This window comes from Cavia porcellus, unplaced genomic scaffold, assembly GCF_034190915.1.
Source record: "Cavia porcellus strain 051 isolate PalLab524CR breed Dunkin Hartley unplaced genomic scaffold, mCavPor4.1 scaffold_1, whole genome shotgun sequence".
NCBI classification, from domain to species: domain Eukaryota; kingdom Metazoa; phylum Chordata; class Mammalia; order Rodentia; family Caviidae; genus Cavia; species Cavia porcellus.
This window is the reverse complement of record NW_026947484.1, coordinates 140,403,146-140,422,974: the sequence shown is the minus strand read 5'-3', so window position 1 is coordinate 140,422,974 and position 19,829 is coordinate 140,403,146. Positions and strand designations below refer to the sequence as shown.

The following is a 19,829-nucleotide window of genomic DNA, read 5'->3' as shown; positions in this document are numbered from 1 at the left end:
TTAACTGCTCAGGGAAAGTATTTGTGACTAGTACAGTTCTACATATTCCCCTAGAAATGAGTACCCAGTTCCACAGTTAGTGTGGCCAGAGCAGTACCCTTGCGGTTATAGTACTAAATGTTTAGGCTCCTTTAGCATGATGCATGTCTCAAGCCATAACTTCATGTTCTCAGGAGAGGGCAGCAAAACACCAGTTCAAAGGCTCTGTTACTTCCTCAAAACTTCCAAAGTTGTTAGGAGGAAAGGATTGTACTACAAACAGAATATTCTTTTTTTACATGATTGTTAAGCCAGGGATGGTGATATATGCCTGTAATCCCAGCCCTCAAGAGGTTAAAGTAGGAGGATTGCCATAAATTCAAGGCCAGCTGAAACTATATAGCGAGACTCTCTCAGAAAACAGAGATCTTTAGATGATACACTAAGCTGTTACAAAAATACCACAGCCACCATTTACTCATTTTGAATAATTTGCTTAAGTCCTGTGAAGAAAATAGTTGTTTAGTCTTATTTTAATGATATTTTTAACCTTTAGAAAGAATTAAAATAATACAGAATTTCAAAACAATAGAGGAGATTAATACTGGTTAATATTGTGCATTGTTATCTTCAAAGTAGTTCTGATTATAAGATGTAGTGTGAAAAAATGATCAATGAAAACACAAACTGTTCTTTTTAATGAATTAAGAGAGTAGTATAGTTTTGTATATTAATATATATACAGACATATAATCTTTCTTTTCTCCTTTTCCTTATCCCAGTTTTTGTTTTGTTTTGTTTTTTGGGGTTTTTTTTTTAGTGGGATCAAACTCAACCTCACACTTGCCAGGCAGGTTCTTATGCCACTGAGCTGAATCCCTGGCCCTGTTTTTCCCTTTTGAGCTTTAATAATTTAACGTACATTCAGAAAGCTTTTGCCATGTTTTCCCATTTTGTCACTTAGCATCAGTTTTATGTAATGGGGGCAAGGCAGTAAGATGAAGTTAAGATTCTTAACCCAATTCTTCCAATTTAGGATGCCTTGCTAAGTCCAAAAAGTGATTCTCAGTAGCGTCTATACACATCTTTGTGTCATATACAGAAATGTTATTTATATCTAATTTTTTTATTCCATTATTTTAGAATATCCCTGTTCTTTTAAACTTTTAATCTGTGAATCACTTTGTAGTAACATCAGCAATTGACTGATGCTGGTTCTTAATAGCATAAGAGATGTGGTTGAAAAATACAGTGAGGCTTTTGTACAGTAAGACATATTGCCATTAACTCTCAAAAATCCCTCATTTCAAACACTCATGTTTTATTTGCATTGTTGTGACTATCTCAGTGTCTTGAATTGATTCAAAATATTGACCTTTCATGGTCACTTTGACTTTGAGGAAGAGCCTGAAGGTATTTGGTCTCAGACCCACTGAATAAGGTAGATAAAGACACCATAGCCTGGTGTGGTGGCTCACACCTGTAATCCCAGCACTCGGGGAGGCTGAGGCAAGAGGATCATTGAGAGTTCAAGACGAGTCTGAGCTACAAAACGAGCTCGAGGGCAGCGTGAACTGCATAGTGAGACCTTGTCTCATACACATACACACAAAACACACACACACAAAAGACACTGTAATATATTTATGAGCCTATCTTTAAGTTGGATGATACTTGACGGGAGCTTTCACCATTTTTTTTTTTACATCTTGTTTTAAAAAGTGGAGAGAATGAGGGACTGTGTGTATTCAAGATAAAGGGAATATTTTGAGAATAAATGGTAATGTGTCCTTCGATAATTTTTCATCCAAATTTTCACTCTCTATAATTATACTGTGTATCAGTTACTTTCAGACAATTTGATCCTCACTACAGCCCTGTGAGGTTAACAGCCACTATCCCAGTTTTTGGGATAAATTTTCTCACTTGTAATCAGAATAGCTGCTGTTTGCTTGAAGAGAAAAGTGCAGGGGAATGTCCCATATGTCAGGAGGGCCCCAAGAGAGTAATTTCTACCACTTAATAAGTGCTATAAGAACCACCTCAGTGTTTGATGTTTTTCTGTCTGCTTTATTACAAGAGATGGGATAGAAAGGCTTTCAGTTTTTCAATTCCTTCTGCTTTTGCCAGTTCATTTCTGGCTTTGCTCTTTTGAAAAAAAAAAAATCTACCCTGTTTTCCATTCCACCCCCCCTTACCAACGCCCCCAAGTCAGAGTCCTCTTTCCATTCCAGCTAACCCTCTTCCTGTTCTTGAGAATTACATCACATTCTTGGCTTCATGTAGACCAACACCCCCACACTGGCACCAGGGAACATATAGACTTACTTTATTGGTTGAATGTGTTCTTGACTGGTGAGCACAGAATAAGTCACTTCCTGACCTCTAGCCCTGACAAAAAAAGAAAAGAAAAACATTTCTCAGATTTTTGTTTATTTATAAATCTCCTTTACTCTAGCCTTGTTCAGAAATAAAAAGTGTATCAAGTAGGGACAGTGTGAAAGGGCATTTAGAATACAGGGTATATACTAATGCACCTTGCTGAATGGTCTCCTTTGCTGTTTCTAATTCTTCATTCCTGGTTCATTTTTCAACCTAATATAATCAGGCATTGACACTCATTCTTTTGAAAAGCCTTTCATTAAGGACATTAATGCCACCCACTCCTATATTACTAAATTCAGTTGATAGACCAGTCTTCATCTGATACCTGAGCACCATTTTAATGCTACTGATCACACCCTCCTTGATAATTCATTGTATTCCTTTGGTTTCCATGCACTATTTTTTTCTGCCTTAGCCATGGATCTTCGCTATCCTTTGCAAAATTTTTTCTCTGTATACCTAGAAAATGTTGAAATCCTCCCACCCTGTTCTGTGTTGCCTCTTTTCCCTGACATTCTCTGTGAGGAGTCTCATCCTTTTCCATGGCATTGTGAGTGAGACCTTCATGCAATGACATCAAAGTCTGTGCCTCCCTAAACTCCAGTTCATATATTCAAGCACTTCCTGGAGTTTCAATTAGGAATTCCTGAAACCATATTAACCAGCTTATTTCTTCAAACCTATTTTTCGGGTAAGCATATCCAGTATATGCCAGAACACAGTTCACCTAGCTGCAATGGCCAGAAACCTAGGATTCATCTTTGATTGCTCTTGTTCACTCTCCATACCCAGTCGACAACCAACCTAATAAAGTCTCCTTTAAATCTGTCTGTTCTCCATTCTCATTGTCACCAACTAACCTAAATGATCACCACCTATGTGAGTTTTTATACTTTCTTTTGTTAGCCACCTGCTCGCCACTTTTCTCCCCTTTGGTCATTTCCTACCAGCAATCAGGATATTCTTTATTTAAATACAGTTTTGATAAATTTATCCCTGCTTTTAAAACCTTTTAGTTGCTTGTTAATATCCTTGGAACAGAGTCCAAACGTCTTACCATGGTTCATAAGCTTCTCATGATCAGCAACCTGCCAAAGATCTCTAGTCACACATAGTAGTCTGTAGTGGTTCAGTGCACCCTGCTTCCTCTAGTTTCTGGGCATTCACAAATGCTGTTGCTTTTGGCTGGAGTATTCTACTACAGGGCCTCAAATGTATCCAGGCTGATTTCTGCCTCAGATTGTCATTTTATTCCTCAATGAGAACTGAACCTAGGTACTAAATTTTTAACTAATTCTTGAACTAAAACCATGAAAATACATTTGAACTATTTAACTGGGGATTGACTTACAATGACTAAATGTAAACTATAACATGCCTTTTAAAATTCTACTGTAATATTTTCTTGACTGTTATTCATCATGACATTTTGTCTTTGGAATTTTTCTTCATTTTCATCTAGCTTTTCCCACTCTCTTTTCTTACCTTTCAACCTATATCCTCTGGTTGCCCTACACTTGCCCTTAGATAGATTCAGCTTGCATACTTAGTAGCTGTTCTGAGGCTGTGGTTAATTACAACTGTTCAGACTGCAACAGGAAGGCATTAAATCGAAAGCAAGGGGGAGGAAGTACAAACCAATACCCACCACAAAGCTGCTGAGTGCCCAGCATGACCCAAGTCACACCCTCCAGTGGAGTCCGAGTGGAGAAGTAAGAAGCCATGGAGTTTAATACATTGTCAGTGCAGCCTAATCACCCACTCCCCATGATCCTGCCTTCCAGGGTCACCATGCATATCATCAGGCAGCAACCTAAGGAGTACATGCTAACCAAAAAGCTACTAGAAATGTAGAGGCTGAGGGAAGAACCCCCAAGGTGAAGTAAAGTCATCGTAACTCCATATTCCTGAACTCTGAACATAGAGTGTTTCTTAGGAGCTCCCTGTGTGTGATAATTCCCAGATAAATGTTCCTGTGTTCCTCAAAAATACCTTTGCCAGCGGCCTGAAAATCTGTTTTTAAAAGTGGCCAAAAGTTTCATTTTATAACCCGACAGGAAACATTTTCATTAGCTTTACAAATTTTGCCATTGCCTGCATGCATACATTTTGTTTGTTTTAACATGGGCTCTTCCAAATTGCTAAATTGCCCAAAGTAGACTTAAATTTGCAGTTGTCCTATCTCAGCCTCCCAAAGTGCTGAGATTACAAGCATGTGTCACCATGCCCAGCTTGCCCCCACCACCTTTTTTTTTTTAATCAAAGGAGATACTAGTCCCTTCCAGTTGAATTATAGGAGATGAAATAAAAATGCAGGACAATATGTAGTCTAGATTTTTAACACATGGAAGATTGAGAACTCCCCATTGTAGAGCCTCACAAGTGGTTATATAATTCACTCCCCCAAGGTCACTACATCAAAATCTAAGGAGATGAGAGCTAGATACTACTGCATGGCTAGGAAGTTAGAACATACAGAACAGTCAACCATTTCACTCTGGAGAAAAGGCTGCTTTACTTGCCTGGAAGTGGGCACTTGGGTTATCACAGAATGCCAACCTCACACTTAAGATAACAGAACAGGAAATACTGTTTGTGCAGCTGGGCGGGGAGGGAGAACTTACTGTGTACCCAAGCCCATTAAGTTCCTCACTCACCTCTTTGCATCACATTTCTGTCCTGTAAGTGACCAGCACTGACACTAGGGAGTATTGAGAAACAGATGAAGCTTCCCTTCAGACCCACCCTCTTCCCTAGCAGCATTCTCTCCTGTCACAGTCAGCTTCTGTGGTCTCCTCAGCCCAGCTCTCCCAAGGTCTAGATCATAGCTGAAGTTTAAATGGAGAAATTTTAGGCATTGTGAACGAAAGGTGAGGGACACAATTCTGTAGAAGAGAGGAACGTTCTTTTGTCACAGCCCTCTCTTCACAAGTGGTAAAAGCGCACTCTTGGTTTTAGTAACCCCAGGAGCAGTGAATTGAAAAGGATCTAATAAATGAGGAAGAACGGAATTCGTGAGCAAGTAACTTTGATTTTTAAAACGTTTATTCCTTCCTTTCCATATCTCCCTCCCTCACATCCTCGTCTCCCATCCTCCCTTTTTTGCTTCCTCCCTGTCCCCCTCCTTCCCTTTCTGCCTGTCTCCCCTTCAGAGAGGAAGGAGTGGAATAGGAAGCACAGAGGAATGTGCAAGTTTCCCAAGTCTAGATGCCTGTCAGAGTTTGCCTATTTCTTCAGTGGTCAAGGACATTCAAGCTGTGTGTAATAAATATGCATGTTCCAAACTACAGGAGTTGCATGACTGCACTCCCAGGTCTGCTCTTTCACCTTGTGACCTGAGTACATTACATTCTTTTAACAAGGAAAGTTAACAATATGACTACAGAGAAAAACTAGAGAGAGTAAACTACTCTTTGAAAAACCTTAATTATGAAAAAGGGAGTGGTTGGCTAGTGAGCATGTTCAGTAATGAGTGGATTTCATTTTAAAGAGTGGTTTGAGTACTGTATGTTTACTTAAAGAGAGTCAACACAGTGAAAGATCTTAAGTTACCTCATATCTAAGCTTTCATACCCTCATCTGGAGATGGAGAAGTTTCTGTGAAGATTAAAATTAAAAGCAAATACACAGTAGTAACTTGTATTCTGCAAAGGCTTTTACACATTTATGTTAAATTTTGTAACTGTTACTATCTAGTGAGTCTACAGATGAGTAAGCTCTCATCACAGCTGTTGTGTCTCTGTTCTATCCAACATGACTGGACTGTCAGCAGTGGGCTTGGGTGGGAGGGACTAAGGCATATAAGGAAGAGCCTAAAGGTGGTACGATTTATATCTCGACATGCTTCCAATTTTCAGAGGATGGTGATGATAATGTGTGTGTGTCTTACTAAATATGTTGACTTACTACTGTATTATTTAATTTGTCCTGTATTTTTATTTTTAAATTTTTATTTAAAACACAGGCACATGTCAGATCTAACATGTCTCAAAAACAAATTTAGGGAATATTAGAAATTGAAAGTTACCCCAGTGAAAAATATCCATCTTGAGCCACAAGGGGCTGTACAAATAAGATCATGCACATGAACTTCTGCATACACAAAGGAGCACTTCCTTAGAAAGTTGCCTACTGTTAATCCACAACTTTACAGAAAAGGTAACACTCGTCTTTTCTGGCTGTTTGCCAAATTGCTGTATCATTTTGCTTGCATATAAACTTGGCAACGGCTCTGATAACTCCTTTTTCCAACTTGCTGCAGGGCTTGCATACCCTTACTAAATGAGTCCTTGAGCTGCACACAGCATTGTTACTCTCAGCACATCAGGGAGGCCTTTCTCCTTTCGACACTGGCTTTGTAGCCTTGTATTGAACCACCCCATTCCCATTCCTACACAGTCACAGTAGAGATATCTGACCACTTCACTCTCCCATTTCTTTTCCTTTTCACACCTGGTTTTCCAATCATGAGATGAATTGTGTCTCTATGTTAGTCTTTAATTCTGGTCTTTAATTTCATTCTCCATTTCTTATTCCATCATCTCCTTCCCTGCCCCGTCTCTGTTTCCAGCTTTTACTACTTATAATTGCTTAGGCCAATCTTGCATCTTGTTCCTTCATGCTGTTCATGAACATATTTTTTTGAGGGCAATGAACCAAAAAATCTGGTGTTTTTCTTTCAAGAATGAACCATAAGCTGCTTTTTAAAAACATATATATTGAGGTATAATTTTATAAAGTTCACATTTCAATTATATAACTAGTTTTTAACATGTTTAGAGTTGTTCATCCATCATCACAATTTGAATATTGTCTTCATTTTTAAGAGAAACTTTGTATCTGTTAGCAGTCACTCATCATTTCCATCCCCCACCTCCTCCTTGGCTGTCCCTAGTCCTAGGCAACCTTATTTTTTTCTGTTTCTATTGATTTGCCTATCCTTGGCATTTTATATGAGACATCATAGAATATGTTGTCTTTTGTGACTTTAATACATATGTGTGTGTATATATATGTATATTTGTGTGTGTGTGTGTGTGTCTTTTTGAAGCAAGGTTTTATTATGCAGTTCACACTGGCCTTGATCTCACCTTTAGTCCAGGCTGGCCTCAGACTCGAAGAAATCTTCCTGCCACGTCCTCCCAAGTGCTGGGATTACAAGCATGTACCACCATGCCTGACCTTAGCATATATTTTTGAAATTCATATATTTTGTAGCATCTATCCACATTCCATTTTTTTTATTGCTAAACAATATCCCATCAGCTGGATATATTGGATTTTGTTTATCCATTCATCAGTTGATAAATGTCTTGGTTGTATCCCTTTTGGGCTATTATGAATAAAGCTTGTATGAATGTTTGTGTGGATATATGTTCCTTGCTCTTGAATAAATACATAAGATTCAAATTGCTGGTTTGTGTGGTAATTTTAGCATTTAGAGGGACAGGCAAACTTTCCCAAAGTGGAAGCACCATTTTACTTTCCCACCAAAAGCATATGAAGTTTCCAGTTTCTCCACATCTTTAACAGTTGTTAATCTCTTTGGCTTTTATTACAGCTGTCATAATGGGTGAAAAATGCTATCTCATTACATTTACTGAATGACTTTTCACGTGCTTATTAAAAGTGTATAATTTATTTAGAAAATAAATTGTAACCTTTTGTTTATTTCATTTGTTAGTTTTGAGGTGTTGGGGATTCAAAGCCTCAAGCCTCAAGCATGCTAACCAAAGCACTGTACCACTGAACTGTATCTCTAAGCCAGTTACCCATTTTTAACTTAATTATTTGCATTTTTATTATTGAGTTTGTTTTTATGTTCTAAGTGGAGGTCCTTTATCAGACATGTAGTTTTGAAATGTTTTCTTCTACGAGTCTTCTCTTCCCTTTCTTGATGGTCTTCTTAAAACAAAATTTTTTGATTTTAGCAAATCTACTCTTTTTCTTCTATCACTTATGCTTTTGGTGTTGCATCTAAGAAATCACTGTCCACCTCAAGATCACAAAGACTTATTACCTAACCCAAAGCTACAAAGATTTAATGTTCTTCTAGAAGTTTAATAGTTTTAGCTTCTACTTTTAGGACTATGATTCACTTGTAGTGAATTATTTTTTGTATATTAAACAGCAGTCCAACTTGATTCTTTTGTATAAATGTGTATACATTTGTCCCAGCACAGTGAAAAGGTCCCCTGATTGATGTGCTTTGAAATTTTGTTGTATTTTTTCTTCTCCTTTTTTTTCCCTTTCTTTGTATGTTTGAATAAAATGGATTTTAAAAAGTTGAAAGGGTCATTTTTCCCTCATCAAATTGTCATAGCTTCTTTATCAAAAAGCAATTGACTAAAACTTTGTGATAGTCAAGTTTGTGATTCTTAATTTTGTTCTGTTGATCTGTGTCTATCAGCATCATGCTATCTTGACTACTGTAGTTTTGTAGTACATTTTGAATCCAGGAACTATGAGTTCACCAAATTTGTTCTTTTTCAAGATTTTTTGGCTATTTTGAGTCCCTTGCATTTCTGTATGAATTTCAGAGTAAGCATAAAAGGGTAAGTGGATCCTAAAATGCATGAGAATGCCCTCCCTTCTAATAAACAGTTGAAATATTTTCTTTCATACCTAGGGTAAAATTGGATAAAGCAGTGTTGAGTAGTTATATTTTGTAGTTAAGTGAGGATGGGTCCTTTGAAAAGAGGAGCACACTAATGAAAGAAGGGAAGGATGGGAATAAAGGAGCCAAAAAGTTTGGTAAACTTTCCATTCTGGTGAGAAGAATGTTTGTTCTGAGGAAGAGGCACTTTGATCTAGCACCAGGGGATATTGTGAAAGATAATTGAAATTGCAAAGCCCATTGATCTCCCCAGAAGGAAAAAAAAAAAAAAAAGATCTCTAAGCAGCATTGTTAGTTTGTTGATTCTTACAGAAGATCCTCATTCAATCATAGGAACCAGCTGGCCCTTTCTCAGGGGTAAAAGGCGAGGAAAAGAAAGAAGGAAGAGAAGAAATGCCTCCCTTGCTCCAGTACTGCAGATTGCCTACCTCTCTGAGGACAACCTAACCTTTATCCATCTTTGTTACCCGTCTCCTTTGCAAGTTCTCCAAAAAGAGAGAAGAAAAAGAAAGGAAAACCATAGTAGGAGAGAGGGTTAAAAGATACTGCGGATAGAACAGGAACTCTGGAGCATTTAAAATCAAAGTTTCCAAATTACTCCTGGGGGAGCCTGTTATATACAGTAAGATGACTTACGGAGCAAGAGTCGTAAGGGTGACCACATTTGGTTTAGTAATTGTCCTGGGAATTTATCCTAAGGAGCTAAAACATGCCAAAGTATTCATGTCAATGTCAAATGAGCGTGTTGTCTGTAATAGTACAAATAGATAAATCTCCAAATAGGGGCTTGTTTTGTGATACCATGTAAAGACGGTAGAGTATCAGAATGGCATCACTGTGACAATGCACGTTGAATTGAGGCCTTTTCATTGCCTTTTCTGCAACTCCAGGTTGCCATTGTCTCACAGAAGCTGTTGCAGTCTTTCCAACCGTAGTTTCACCCTGCTTCCCCATACCCAGTCTGATCATACACTGCCCACTTCATAATCCTTCAAAAAACTTAAATGTGACCACTTTGTACGCGGAAGTGTCAGTGGCTCCCCCTCCCATTTAGTCTTCTGTTCATTTCAGTCCTGCATCCTCTGGTGTCCGTTACCTCTCTGACCTCATCTGATAGTAATTTTGCTCATGCACTCTCCACTTTGGACACGCAGGCCTCCTCCTATCCCAGTGACTTTAAACTCACTCTTTCCCCTGGCTCAAACTCTCTTCCAGACAACTGTTTTTTCCCTTGTCATCTTCAGAACTTCACTGAAATGTGGTAGATGACTCTTACCCTAATCATCCTATTTCAAATAGCTGTCTTCACCCAATCCCAATTCCCATCATTCGCTACACCTACACACCTTTGTATTCTTTCACTGCATCTCCCGCTTCATGTGACTTACTGATTTAAATTGTTGTCTGCTCTGCCCTTTGTGACCTGTGTTATATGAGAACAAGGTTTATATATGCGGTTTACTATGATATCCTCAGTTGTGCCTGCAGAGTTTTTAATGAATATTTATTAAATGAATGGATAATAATTATGAAAATCAGGCCATAATTTTTAAGGAAGAAAAGTATATAAATATAAAGAATGATGTGCACAGTGGCTGTGCAGTGTGGTATCCTGCGGTCTGGGAGCTCAGAGGGAAGAGGGTTGAGTTTGACTCCTGACCCAACTGCTTTCTAAACTGTGTGAAGTTAGGCAAATGTCCCTGACTTCTCAGTTTTATCGTCGTTAAACAGATAAAGTGCCTCTCTCATAGTATTGCTGCAAAAACTAAATAAGGACTGTATGCTAATACATGATACATAGTAGGTATTCTGTGAACCTTAAATCTTTCTTCTCCTAAAGAATACATATGCAGTGAATAAAAACTGCAAAAGTGGAAATATACAGATGTTTCAAATAGAAGGCTTATACATTTTTATAATTTATCTGTTTAATATACAAGTCATTCCTAACCATGGGTGCATGTGAAGTCTGATAGACTGGCCCTAAGGAGACCTGTCCCACAGCATCCCTGACCCATACAGACTATGTGACATTAAGCAAGTCCTAACCTCTTTGGACCTCTCTTCTCACTGGTAGAATGCAGAGGTTGACTTTAGTAACTTTTAGCCCCATCAATGCTTATAATTCCATAATGCAAAAAGGCAGGCCGTTCCAGCTGTTTTCACCCCACTGCAGCCCAGCCTTACTCAGATGTGCAGAACAGATGTTTCCAGTGTAGGTATAAAAGGCTCTGTTCTTTGGTATTTAGAGGCCAAAGAAAACTGGGGAATTTAGAAAAGTACTAAGCAGACAAGATTTTCTTCTCTCTGATTCTTAAGTAGCTACATGGATATTGTTCAAACTTAAGAAAATGTGAAAAGGGAAACAAATACTATCCACCTTTGCATTTGAATAAACTATGTGGATCTTTAGCCATGAAGGAAAATGTGTTTTGTTTTTTGAGTAACAACTAAAAAATAGATGTCAGCAGTTCTCAGTTGTAACTGTAACCTTGAACCCACATGGCAGCCAGCCGAAGCAGCACAGGAGTGAATGGCTGGAAGGGAAAGTGGCTGGAGCCTACCCTTGCTCTGGAAAGCTCCCTGGCTTTGTCTTCTTCACAGTACCAAGGAGGAGGATGTTTGGGTTTGCAGGCCGCTGGCGGCTACCCGTCAGCAAGTTTGCAGCCCTGGGTTGACTTCCCTTAAAGTAGTGGGGGATGGAGGTGTCAGCTGCCCTGGCTTTCCTCCAGCAACTGAGCAATAGAAGATTCAAATACCCCATCAGCTGCAAGGCCCTGACTTTACCCAGATGAAAACTGACGATCTCATCTGGGAAGGGTCAGTTAAAAATGACAGAACTGCCCAAAATAAACAGAGGGAACAACCACAACAGAAACTTTCTCTGCAATGTTTCTTTATAATTACCAGCCCGTCCCACTAGGGCTGTGGCTTAAGTCCCCATCCAACCTCTCTGTTGCTTCCACCAGGCCTTAAGTAAGCCCTTGCTGACCAGAAGCCTCCTCCTTATACACACGCATCTGTTCTGCCCTTTCCCCAGAGTACAGGAACACTCCAAACTGCAGAAAATTTTGCAACTGAAGTCTGAAGACTGTCAGGGAAAAGGACTTTTTATAGCTCACTTATTAGGGTCCTCTGATGGATGAGTAAACACAGCCTAAGCGATGTGTCCAAAGTCAAGAGCGAGTCTGAGCAGAACTAGTTTCCATCTTCCTGACACGGGGCTCTTTCCAGACTGCCATAGATTGCTGCAAGAGACTAAAAATAAGGAAATTAATTTTGAAGTTCTCTTTCTCCACTTTTTTATTCTAACCAAATCCTACCCTGTTGATTTTTACAGAAAACAGATTTTAAATTTATTTTTTAAATTAAGTTTATTGTTACATTTTAGGTATACATAAAGATCACATTCATCGTAGGGAATTTGTAACTGTACATGATATACTTTGGTTCTTTTTTTCCTATTCCTCTTTCCTCCCTTTGACCCCTTTCCCCCTCCTTATTTACAGAAGCTTTGTTTCCGTGTTTTCCTTCTTTTCTCATTTTTTTCTTTTTCTTCCTTTCCTTCTTCCCCCTCCGTAGTTTCTCTTCCCATTTGAACATTTTCTTCCTAATTCCAAATATCTATTATGCATTTTGATCTTATTTACACTTTTGGTTATATTCTTAATTTAGATTTGAGCTCTCAGAAGGCTAATGCAGGAGGATCTCTACAAGTTTGAGGCCAGCCTAAGCTAAGCTACATAGTGAGCTCCACCTGAAAAGTGAAGGAAAGGAAGGAAGAAAGAGAGAGAGAGAGAGAGAGAGAGAGAGAGAGAGAGAGAGAGAGAGAGAGAGAAACAGACATAAGGACAGAACTCTATTTCACTTGAGTTCTCAAGGTGTGGTCATGTTATCTATTTGCTCCTCTCTAGGATTTCAAGGTCAACAACCAAGTGGAGTGAGGAGGACAAGGGCTTATTAGCCCAGCAAGAAAGCCTCAAAATCCTGTCTCTACACATTATAGCTGTGTGAACTTGTATAAGCCAATTATGTACTCTGAGACTTTACATCTGTAAAACGCGATCGTGGCATCTATCTGATTATACTGTTGTGAGGATTTCATGAGATGATTCACATAGTGTACTTATTAGCACAATGAAAAACCCACAAATGTTAGAAATTTTTAATAGTCCTGGAAGACATTCTAATAGTCCTGGAAGACATTTCTTGTTCCCTTTCTGCAGATGAGAAAGTTAAGGTTTAGAGAAATCAAGAGCTGCAGCATACAATTGGGTAGGAAGATAGGCACAACTCAGGACCCCTCCTAACTGCAGTGAGGGCACTCGCTCCCCCACCACTGAGTGTAGACAGTCAAAAGTGGCCAGGGGTCAGTGTGTCCGTCTGCATCATCTCGGGATGGCATGTTATTTATTAAGCCCTTACACACTGTGAATGCCAGGAAATTGATAGCTCTGGGATGAGACGGGTTTTTTTTCTGTGCAGCCTTATGATTAAGCAGCCTTTGTCCAGCCATCAACTAAGGAAATCAAGCCTGGATCTAATCTGTGGCCTGAGACCAAGGGTGCTGGGCGCAGGGGCTAGGTGTGAGGCCTCAAATGCTCTCAGCCTTTTTCCCCCTGTGAATGCTTCCCAGATTCTTTAAGAATGCTGAGCTTTTCTTAGTTGTTGAGCCCTCTCTCTTACGTTACAGTATTTTGGTAGGGGTCTGTGTGACTCCCTGGCAGGAGCAGTGGGCTCCAAAGTGGTATGCCCAAAATGATACATTGAGGTATGAGAAGAAAATATGTAAACATTTGCTTCTGTTTTTAAACTTAAGATACTAAAAACATACCGCTTTACCAATATTTTAATAATAAATACAGTAAAGCATATATAATTTATATGCAGTGATGGGAATGTATGCTCAGTATTTTGTTTTGTTTTGGTCCTGGGATTGAATCCAAGACCAGGAGCATATGAGGCAAGCATTTGTACCACTGAGGTACACACTAGCCCTTTTTTAACAGGGTTTCACTAAGTTGCCTAAATTGAGTTTGAATTTGTGATCCTCCTGCCTCAGCTTCCCAGGTAGCTAGGGTTGCAGAGGTGCACCCAGTTTTGGTTGTTTTGTTTTGCTTTGCTTTGCTTTGCTTTGTTTTTATAGAGTGTTATAGTGAAAAGAATCTACAGGAAAATGTAGAAAGTAAGCTCCCCTGTCCTAGTTTGCATCATACCTCCCTTCCATTATTCGGTACTGACCATTCCCTAACTAAACAAATTTGGCAGCTATGAGAACTTAAGTTTGTTTTTTCCCTCCTTTTGTCGTCCCTCTGATATTATACCATGTCTTGTCCAATATTCTGCCAAGATTTGACCAAATAATAAAGCTGTGTTTGAGAAGTAAAAAGTGCAAATTGCTGTGAAAAGATTGAAAAGTAAAAGACTTGTACACTCCAATAAGATAGTTAATGGTAGTTCATAAGGCATACACTAAATAAAAGAAAAAGCAAGAGTAAAACTTCAGGGAACAACTCAGACAACAGTAGAATAGAGCTCTGTTATCTGAGAAACCAAATGTAGTCACGCAAACTGAGCACTGCCTCTTACTCTGAAATTGGCACAAAACAATTCAACACGAAACAGTGAGGCAGGTCTTAAAGAAAGAAGTCCCACACCACTATTCTCCTGACGAGGTGATCTTGGACAGTATTCTTACTCTCACTCTCAGAAAAACAATTCCTCACCTACAAATGAAGTTGGAAAAAGTTATTTGGAATTCCCTTCAAGTTCTGAAGCAAACTCAAATGCAGATGAAGTTGGCAGTGTTCTACCTGAAGCAATTTATACTCCAAGTGGTCACTGGACCAAAACATAACACATTATCCCCATGCTTTCCATGGCTCATGACATCCACTGTTTGGGCACTTGGTCTCCTTGCAGGGCCAGCAACTTGTTTCTCTGCAGCCCCCTCAAGTGTCAGCTATGCCCGTGAGGTACATGTAGTACAAAAGCAAGAAAACAGGAGTATATGCATGTTATATATACATGCATGAAGAAATACAAATATATATACATTATGTAGAAATAAGTCTAAATTGTACCCACCATACTAGAAAAGTGGAGATGAGGGCATTTACCATTTACTTTAAATTTTTTGATTTCTTGTTTTTAATAAATTGTTTAGTAGTTAAAATTATTTTTCAAATGAACATTAAAGTTTTGACACCAGCTGCTTCAATAAGAGGATCTACCCGGGTCAAATCTGCATCTTGACTCTACACCAGAGTTTTTGCTACAAAGCTGATGTGGCTTGTGGATTCTGGGCAGGACAGGGAGGCCCTGCTCACAGCACCAGAAACTCAGGATTAGCCCAAGAAAATGAAGTTTTCCCAAATTTAAGTTTGCTTTTCTCCTCAGGGCTTTTGGAATAAATGATCTACAAGAATTTTTTCTACTCTGTAGTCCTACGATTCCAAATAATATTGCATGTAGAAGACCCAGTTAGAGAAAGCAAATATGGAAGTTTCTTATCTTTCCCTCAAGCAAAGTAAACGCTGTCAAATCCCCTCTGTCTAACCTATTTACCTCTCTCTCCTTTCTCCCCAACCTGCTCCAGTGTCTGTTACGGACCCCGATAGGATACACAGACAACCTACGTTAGAAGCTCTAAATGCCAGGTACTAGCGAGCTCAGATAGCAAACACAGCTCTTATCTGTTCTAACAGTGTTAACTGAAATAACCACATTCAGTTTCCAGATGCTATAGTGGTGCCAGATTCTAACAGTGGATACCAGCAACCAGAACTACACTGTCCCCTGTCCCAGTTGTGGTGCCCATGCAGTGGGCCACTGGTGTCTTCATGAATTTGTTTTGACTGCCATCTCCAAACCTGAGTCTCTAGTCCTCCCCCAGAACCTGCAAACTGCTCAACATCCTTTAACCAATTCATCTTATACTTTTATTAACTAGAGTTTGCTTCTGTTGTTTGCAACCAAGACCCCTAATGTAACCATTTTTTTTTAAATCAACAATGTGTACTTGGTTAAAAAGGAATATATATTTTCCCTTCTTTTTTTTTTTTTTTTTTTTTTTGCCTTTCTTTTTCCTAGTCTACTTCTCCATAAGTAGCCATTACTGGTTTTTTATGTATTCCTCCAGAGATACTCGATGTGCTATTGGTATATTTAAGAAAAAACATGTTAGCCAGTCATGGAGGCACACACCTGTAATCCCAGAACTCAGAAGGCTAAGGCAGGAGGACTGCTAGCCTGAGCTAGAGTGAGATGAAGGCCATCCTGAACTATGTATCAAGACCCTGACTCAAACAAAGAAAAAATAGCATACACAAAGGGGTTGTTTTGGTTACTTTTCTCTCATTGCTGAGACAAAATACCTGACACCCAAAATTAGGGAAGTAAAAGTTTATTTAGCTCACAGTTTATGGAGGCTTCAGTCCATATTCAGCTAGTTCCAATGCAAGGTGGCGTGGTAGGGCAGCCATTCATGGCCACTGCAAACAGCAAGAGCTAACAGAGCAAAAAGAGGAAAGACATGCCTTCTTCCCGCCCCCACATTGCATGTTGGCTCCACCCCTGGGCGAGTGTAGCACTCACATTACTAATTCCAGTGCCAGACAGCAAACCAATCATGAACATCTGACTCAACTTTGTCCATGATTGCATGAGACTTGGGGGGCCATCTGAACCCAAACCATAATGGGTCATTCCACACACATTGTCCCATGCTCACTTTTAAGTGGAATTAGCACATTTGGAAATAATTTCATTAATACATACCTGCCTTTTTAAAATGCTGCTTAGTATTCCTTTGAATGAGTACACTATAATCTATGTAGTCAAGCCACTACTAAGAGCAGTTGAGCTGCTTAGTGTTTTGACTATCAATAATTCTGCAATGAATGTTTTTATAAATATCTTAAAGCCCAATGTAAGCCAATTCATAGAATAAATGTCTAGTGATGCAATTGCTGGATCAGAGTATAACTTCATAATTTTGACAAGTAGTACCAAACTGCACTGCAGTTTTTAACCATATTGAAATGTTTCAAAGTCCCTTTTATCTCTAGATACTCACCCTACCAGTAATCAGATTTTCCTAAAGTTGCATTGCTTTGATTTTTATTCTTTAAGTTATGAGTGAGATTGAACATGTTGTATGTATCTAAAAGTCATTTTCATTTATTCATCTATGTGTTCTACTTAGGCCCTTTGTTGTTTTCTATCTCATTTTATCTTGCTCTTATTGCAATTGCTTAGCTCCATATTTAATGAAACTAGCCTTTTATCATACTTCTGATATTTTTCCTTCATTTATTCTTGATTTAGGACCTTCTTTATTTTATATGTCTTTTGTTCTTTGCCCTGCATAAATTTTTAATTTCAGGGTGATAAGATTGTTCTGTGTTTTTACATGTAGCTTTCTTTTGCTTAGGATGGCTTTGGGTCAGGAAGCTTTGTGTGTTCCCAGCATTGAATCTACTAATATTGAGATTAGAGCTACACTTGAGACCTCTGGTTAGAGACAGCAGCTTCAACACATGTATTGTGTTCTGATTCCTTCTGGAATTCAACTATTGATCGAGTAATACATTCATATGGTTTTAAAGCCAAGAAAAAGAGGCACAGACCAAAAAGTTTCTCTCATCCATGTCTCCCACTGGTCCAGTTCCACTTTCTTCCAGTCAATAAGTAAGCATTGTCACTAGATTTTCTGTCTTTCCAGAGTTTCTTTATACTTATGTAAGCAAATAAGAATGTAGAAAAATGAATTTCTTTTTTGTTTTTCTTTGTATGTTTGTGTGTGTGTGTGAGCACACACATGTGTGATACTGAGGATAAATCCACGGCCTCCCCTGGACTACTTCCCCAATTCTTCTTAATTTTAAAACAGAGTCTCAATAAATTGCCCAGGCTGGGCTTGAACTTGTGACCCTCCTGCTTTAGCCTCCCAGGGTGCTGGGATTACAAATTTACATCACATCTGGTTTAGAAAAATGAATTTTTTAAAGTATAATCTTACAAAGACCAAGAAATAAATATTCAAGAGGCGGCAGAAAGGTAATTTAAAAAGTGGATCTAGATGAATAAATAAATGGTAAGTGGATTAAGAGATCTGAACAAGCTGAATCCTATAGCATCAGATGAGAAAGTAAGTGGGGGAAATATTCAGAGTCCAGCAGATCACTCAGCAAGTGGTGAACCAAGGACCTTGGGAAGTGTGGGTAAGATTGCAGTTAAAGCCTGGGAATGCACTGGCCACTGCCAGAGGGGACAACGAGATCCAAGACTTTCCCCATGAGTCAGTGCCATTTGCAGAGACTGTGGGGAGGAGAGAACAAGGCCACATCAGGAAGCAAGCCCTACATGGAAACCAGCACCATGAGGGGACTACTGCAGGAGTGGGGACAGCCAGACCCCAGCCCCTTTCGCTACAAGAGGTACCAAATACCCCTCCCCTTCCTCCACCCCCAGTAAGCGACTGGCTGGTCTGGAGAAATACAGACTGTGATGATAGCTATCAATGTAAAATGCAGTTGGATGCCTGTGGTGATCTGGTATTTCACTGATCTTCCAGGTCTAGGGCCAGAGGTCTGATCTTCTGTTCAGAGGATAGCAGTATGCAGTATGGCATCTAGGAGGGATCTCCTTCTGAGGGTGGTAGCCATTGTTGATTCTCTTTTGTCTTGTTTTGAAACCCTATATCATTTTCATTGTTTTGTTGGGTTGGGTTTTATTCTCTTTGTTTTTTTATGTTAAATTTTATGGCATGGGAGGCTGTTTCAAAGATAGCAAGATATATTATGATAGCCATTTTGGATTTGCTATTGTCTTGTTTTGAAATCCTTTATTGCATTCATTGCTTTGTTTTTATTGTTTCTATTCTATTCCATTTTATTTGATTTTTACTATGTCTAAAGGGATCTGCAGCTATTTTGAAGACAACAAAAGGAATTATAGTAACCATGATTGATTTTATAATGTTTTGAAGTCCCGTATCACTTACACTGGTTTGTTTTGATTAGTTTTATTCCATTTTATTTTCCTTGGTTTTGTTCTCTTTAAAATAAAAACTTTAAAAAAAATTTTTTTAAAGAGTGCAGCAAAAAATAGTAGGATGAGTTGAAAGTCAATTAAGGAATCAGGGAGACCCCCAAGCCACTGTCTTTATCCTCATCCTCCAGCCACTGACAGTGGAACTGACCCTTCTCCACAATGATCCAAGGAATGAGAGTTTTCTTCAGTCAGAAAAGTAACATAGAAGGGAAAAGAATAATGTCCTGAAGGGAAACAAAACAAAGCAAAAGAAACAAAAAAACAAGGAGAGTGTATAAAATGACCTAGAGACATTGGAGAGCTCCTGATTTGTCTCTTCTTCTTACCTGTTGAACTCTAAGAGCTGCTTGGAAACTGAAGCAGCCCTCCCTAGGACTCTGACACTATGGAGAGAAATGCTCTGAACATAATTCAGAGCTGGATGTGGTGGCACACATCTGTAATTCTAGCGTTTAGGAGGCTGAGGCAGGAGGATCCTTGAGAGCTCAAGGCCAGCCTGGAGTATGTAACAAGACACTGTATCAAAAACCCAGAAAATCCAAACCAAAACAACAACATCAAGTAGCTATTAGCAATTGGGAGGGTGAGGCAGGAAGACACAAGGAGACCAGCCTATGCAACATAGTAAGTATGAGGCTGACTGGGACTATATAGCAAAATTCTGTTAAACAAACAAAAAAAAAAAAAAAGAAAGAAAGAAAGAAAGAAAGAAAGAAAGAAAGAAAGAAAGAAAGAAAAGAAAAGAGTTATTCAGATCTGAATATACTAATTATGTTAATTACAAAAAATTAAA

General features: G+C 38.9%; 1 long non-coding RNA gene across 1 annotated transcript; it reads right to left on the bottom strand.

The window, feature by feature from the left end:
* Window positions 1-1,896: 1,896 nt before the first annotated feature.
* On the bottom strand, window positions 1,897-16,634 carry LOC134477700 (uncharacterized). The gene is made up of 3 exons (XR_010049849.1): window positions 16,399-16,634; window positions 12,103-12,238; window positions 1,897-2,370 (listed from the first exon to the last, which is right to left on the bottom strand). It is a non-coding gene; the product is annotated as an uncharacterized LOC134477700 (long non-coding RNA).
* Window positions 16,635-19,829: the final 3,195 nt, after the last annotated feature.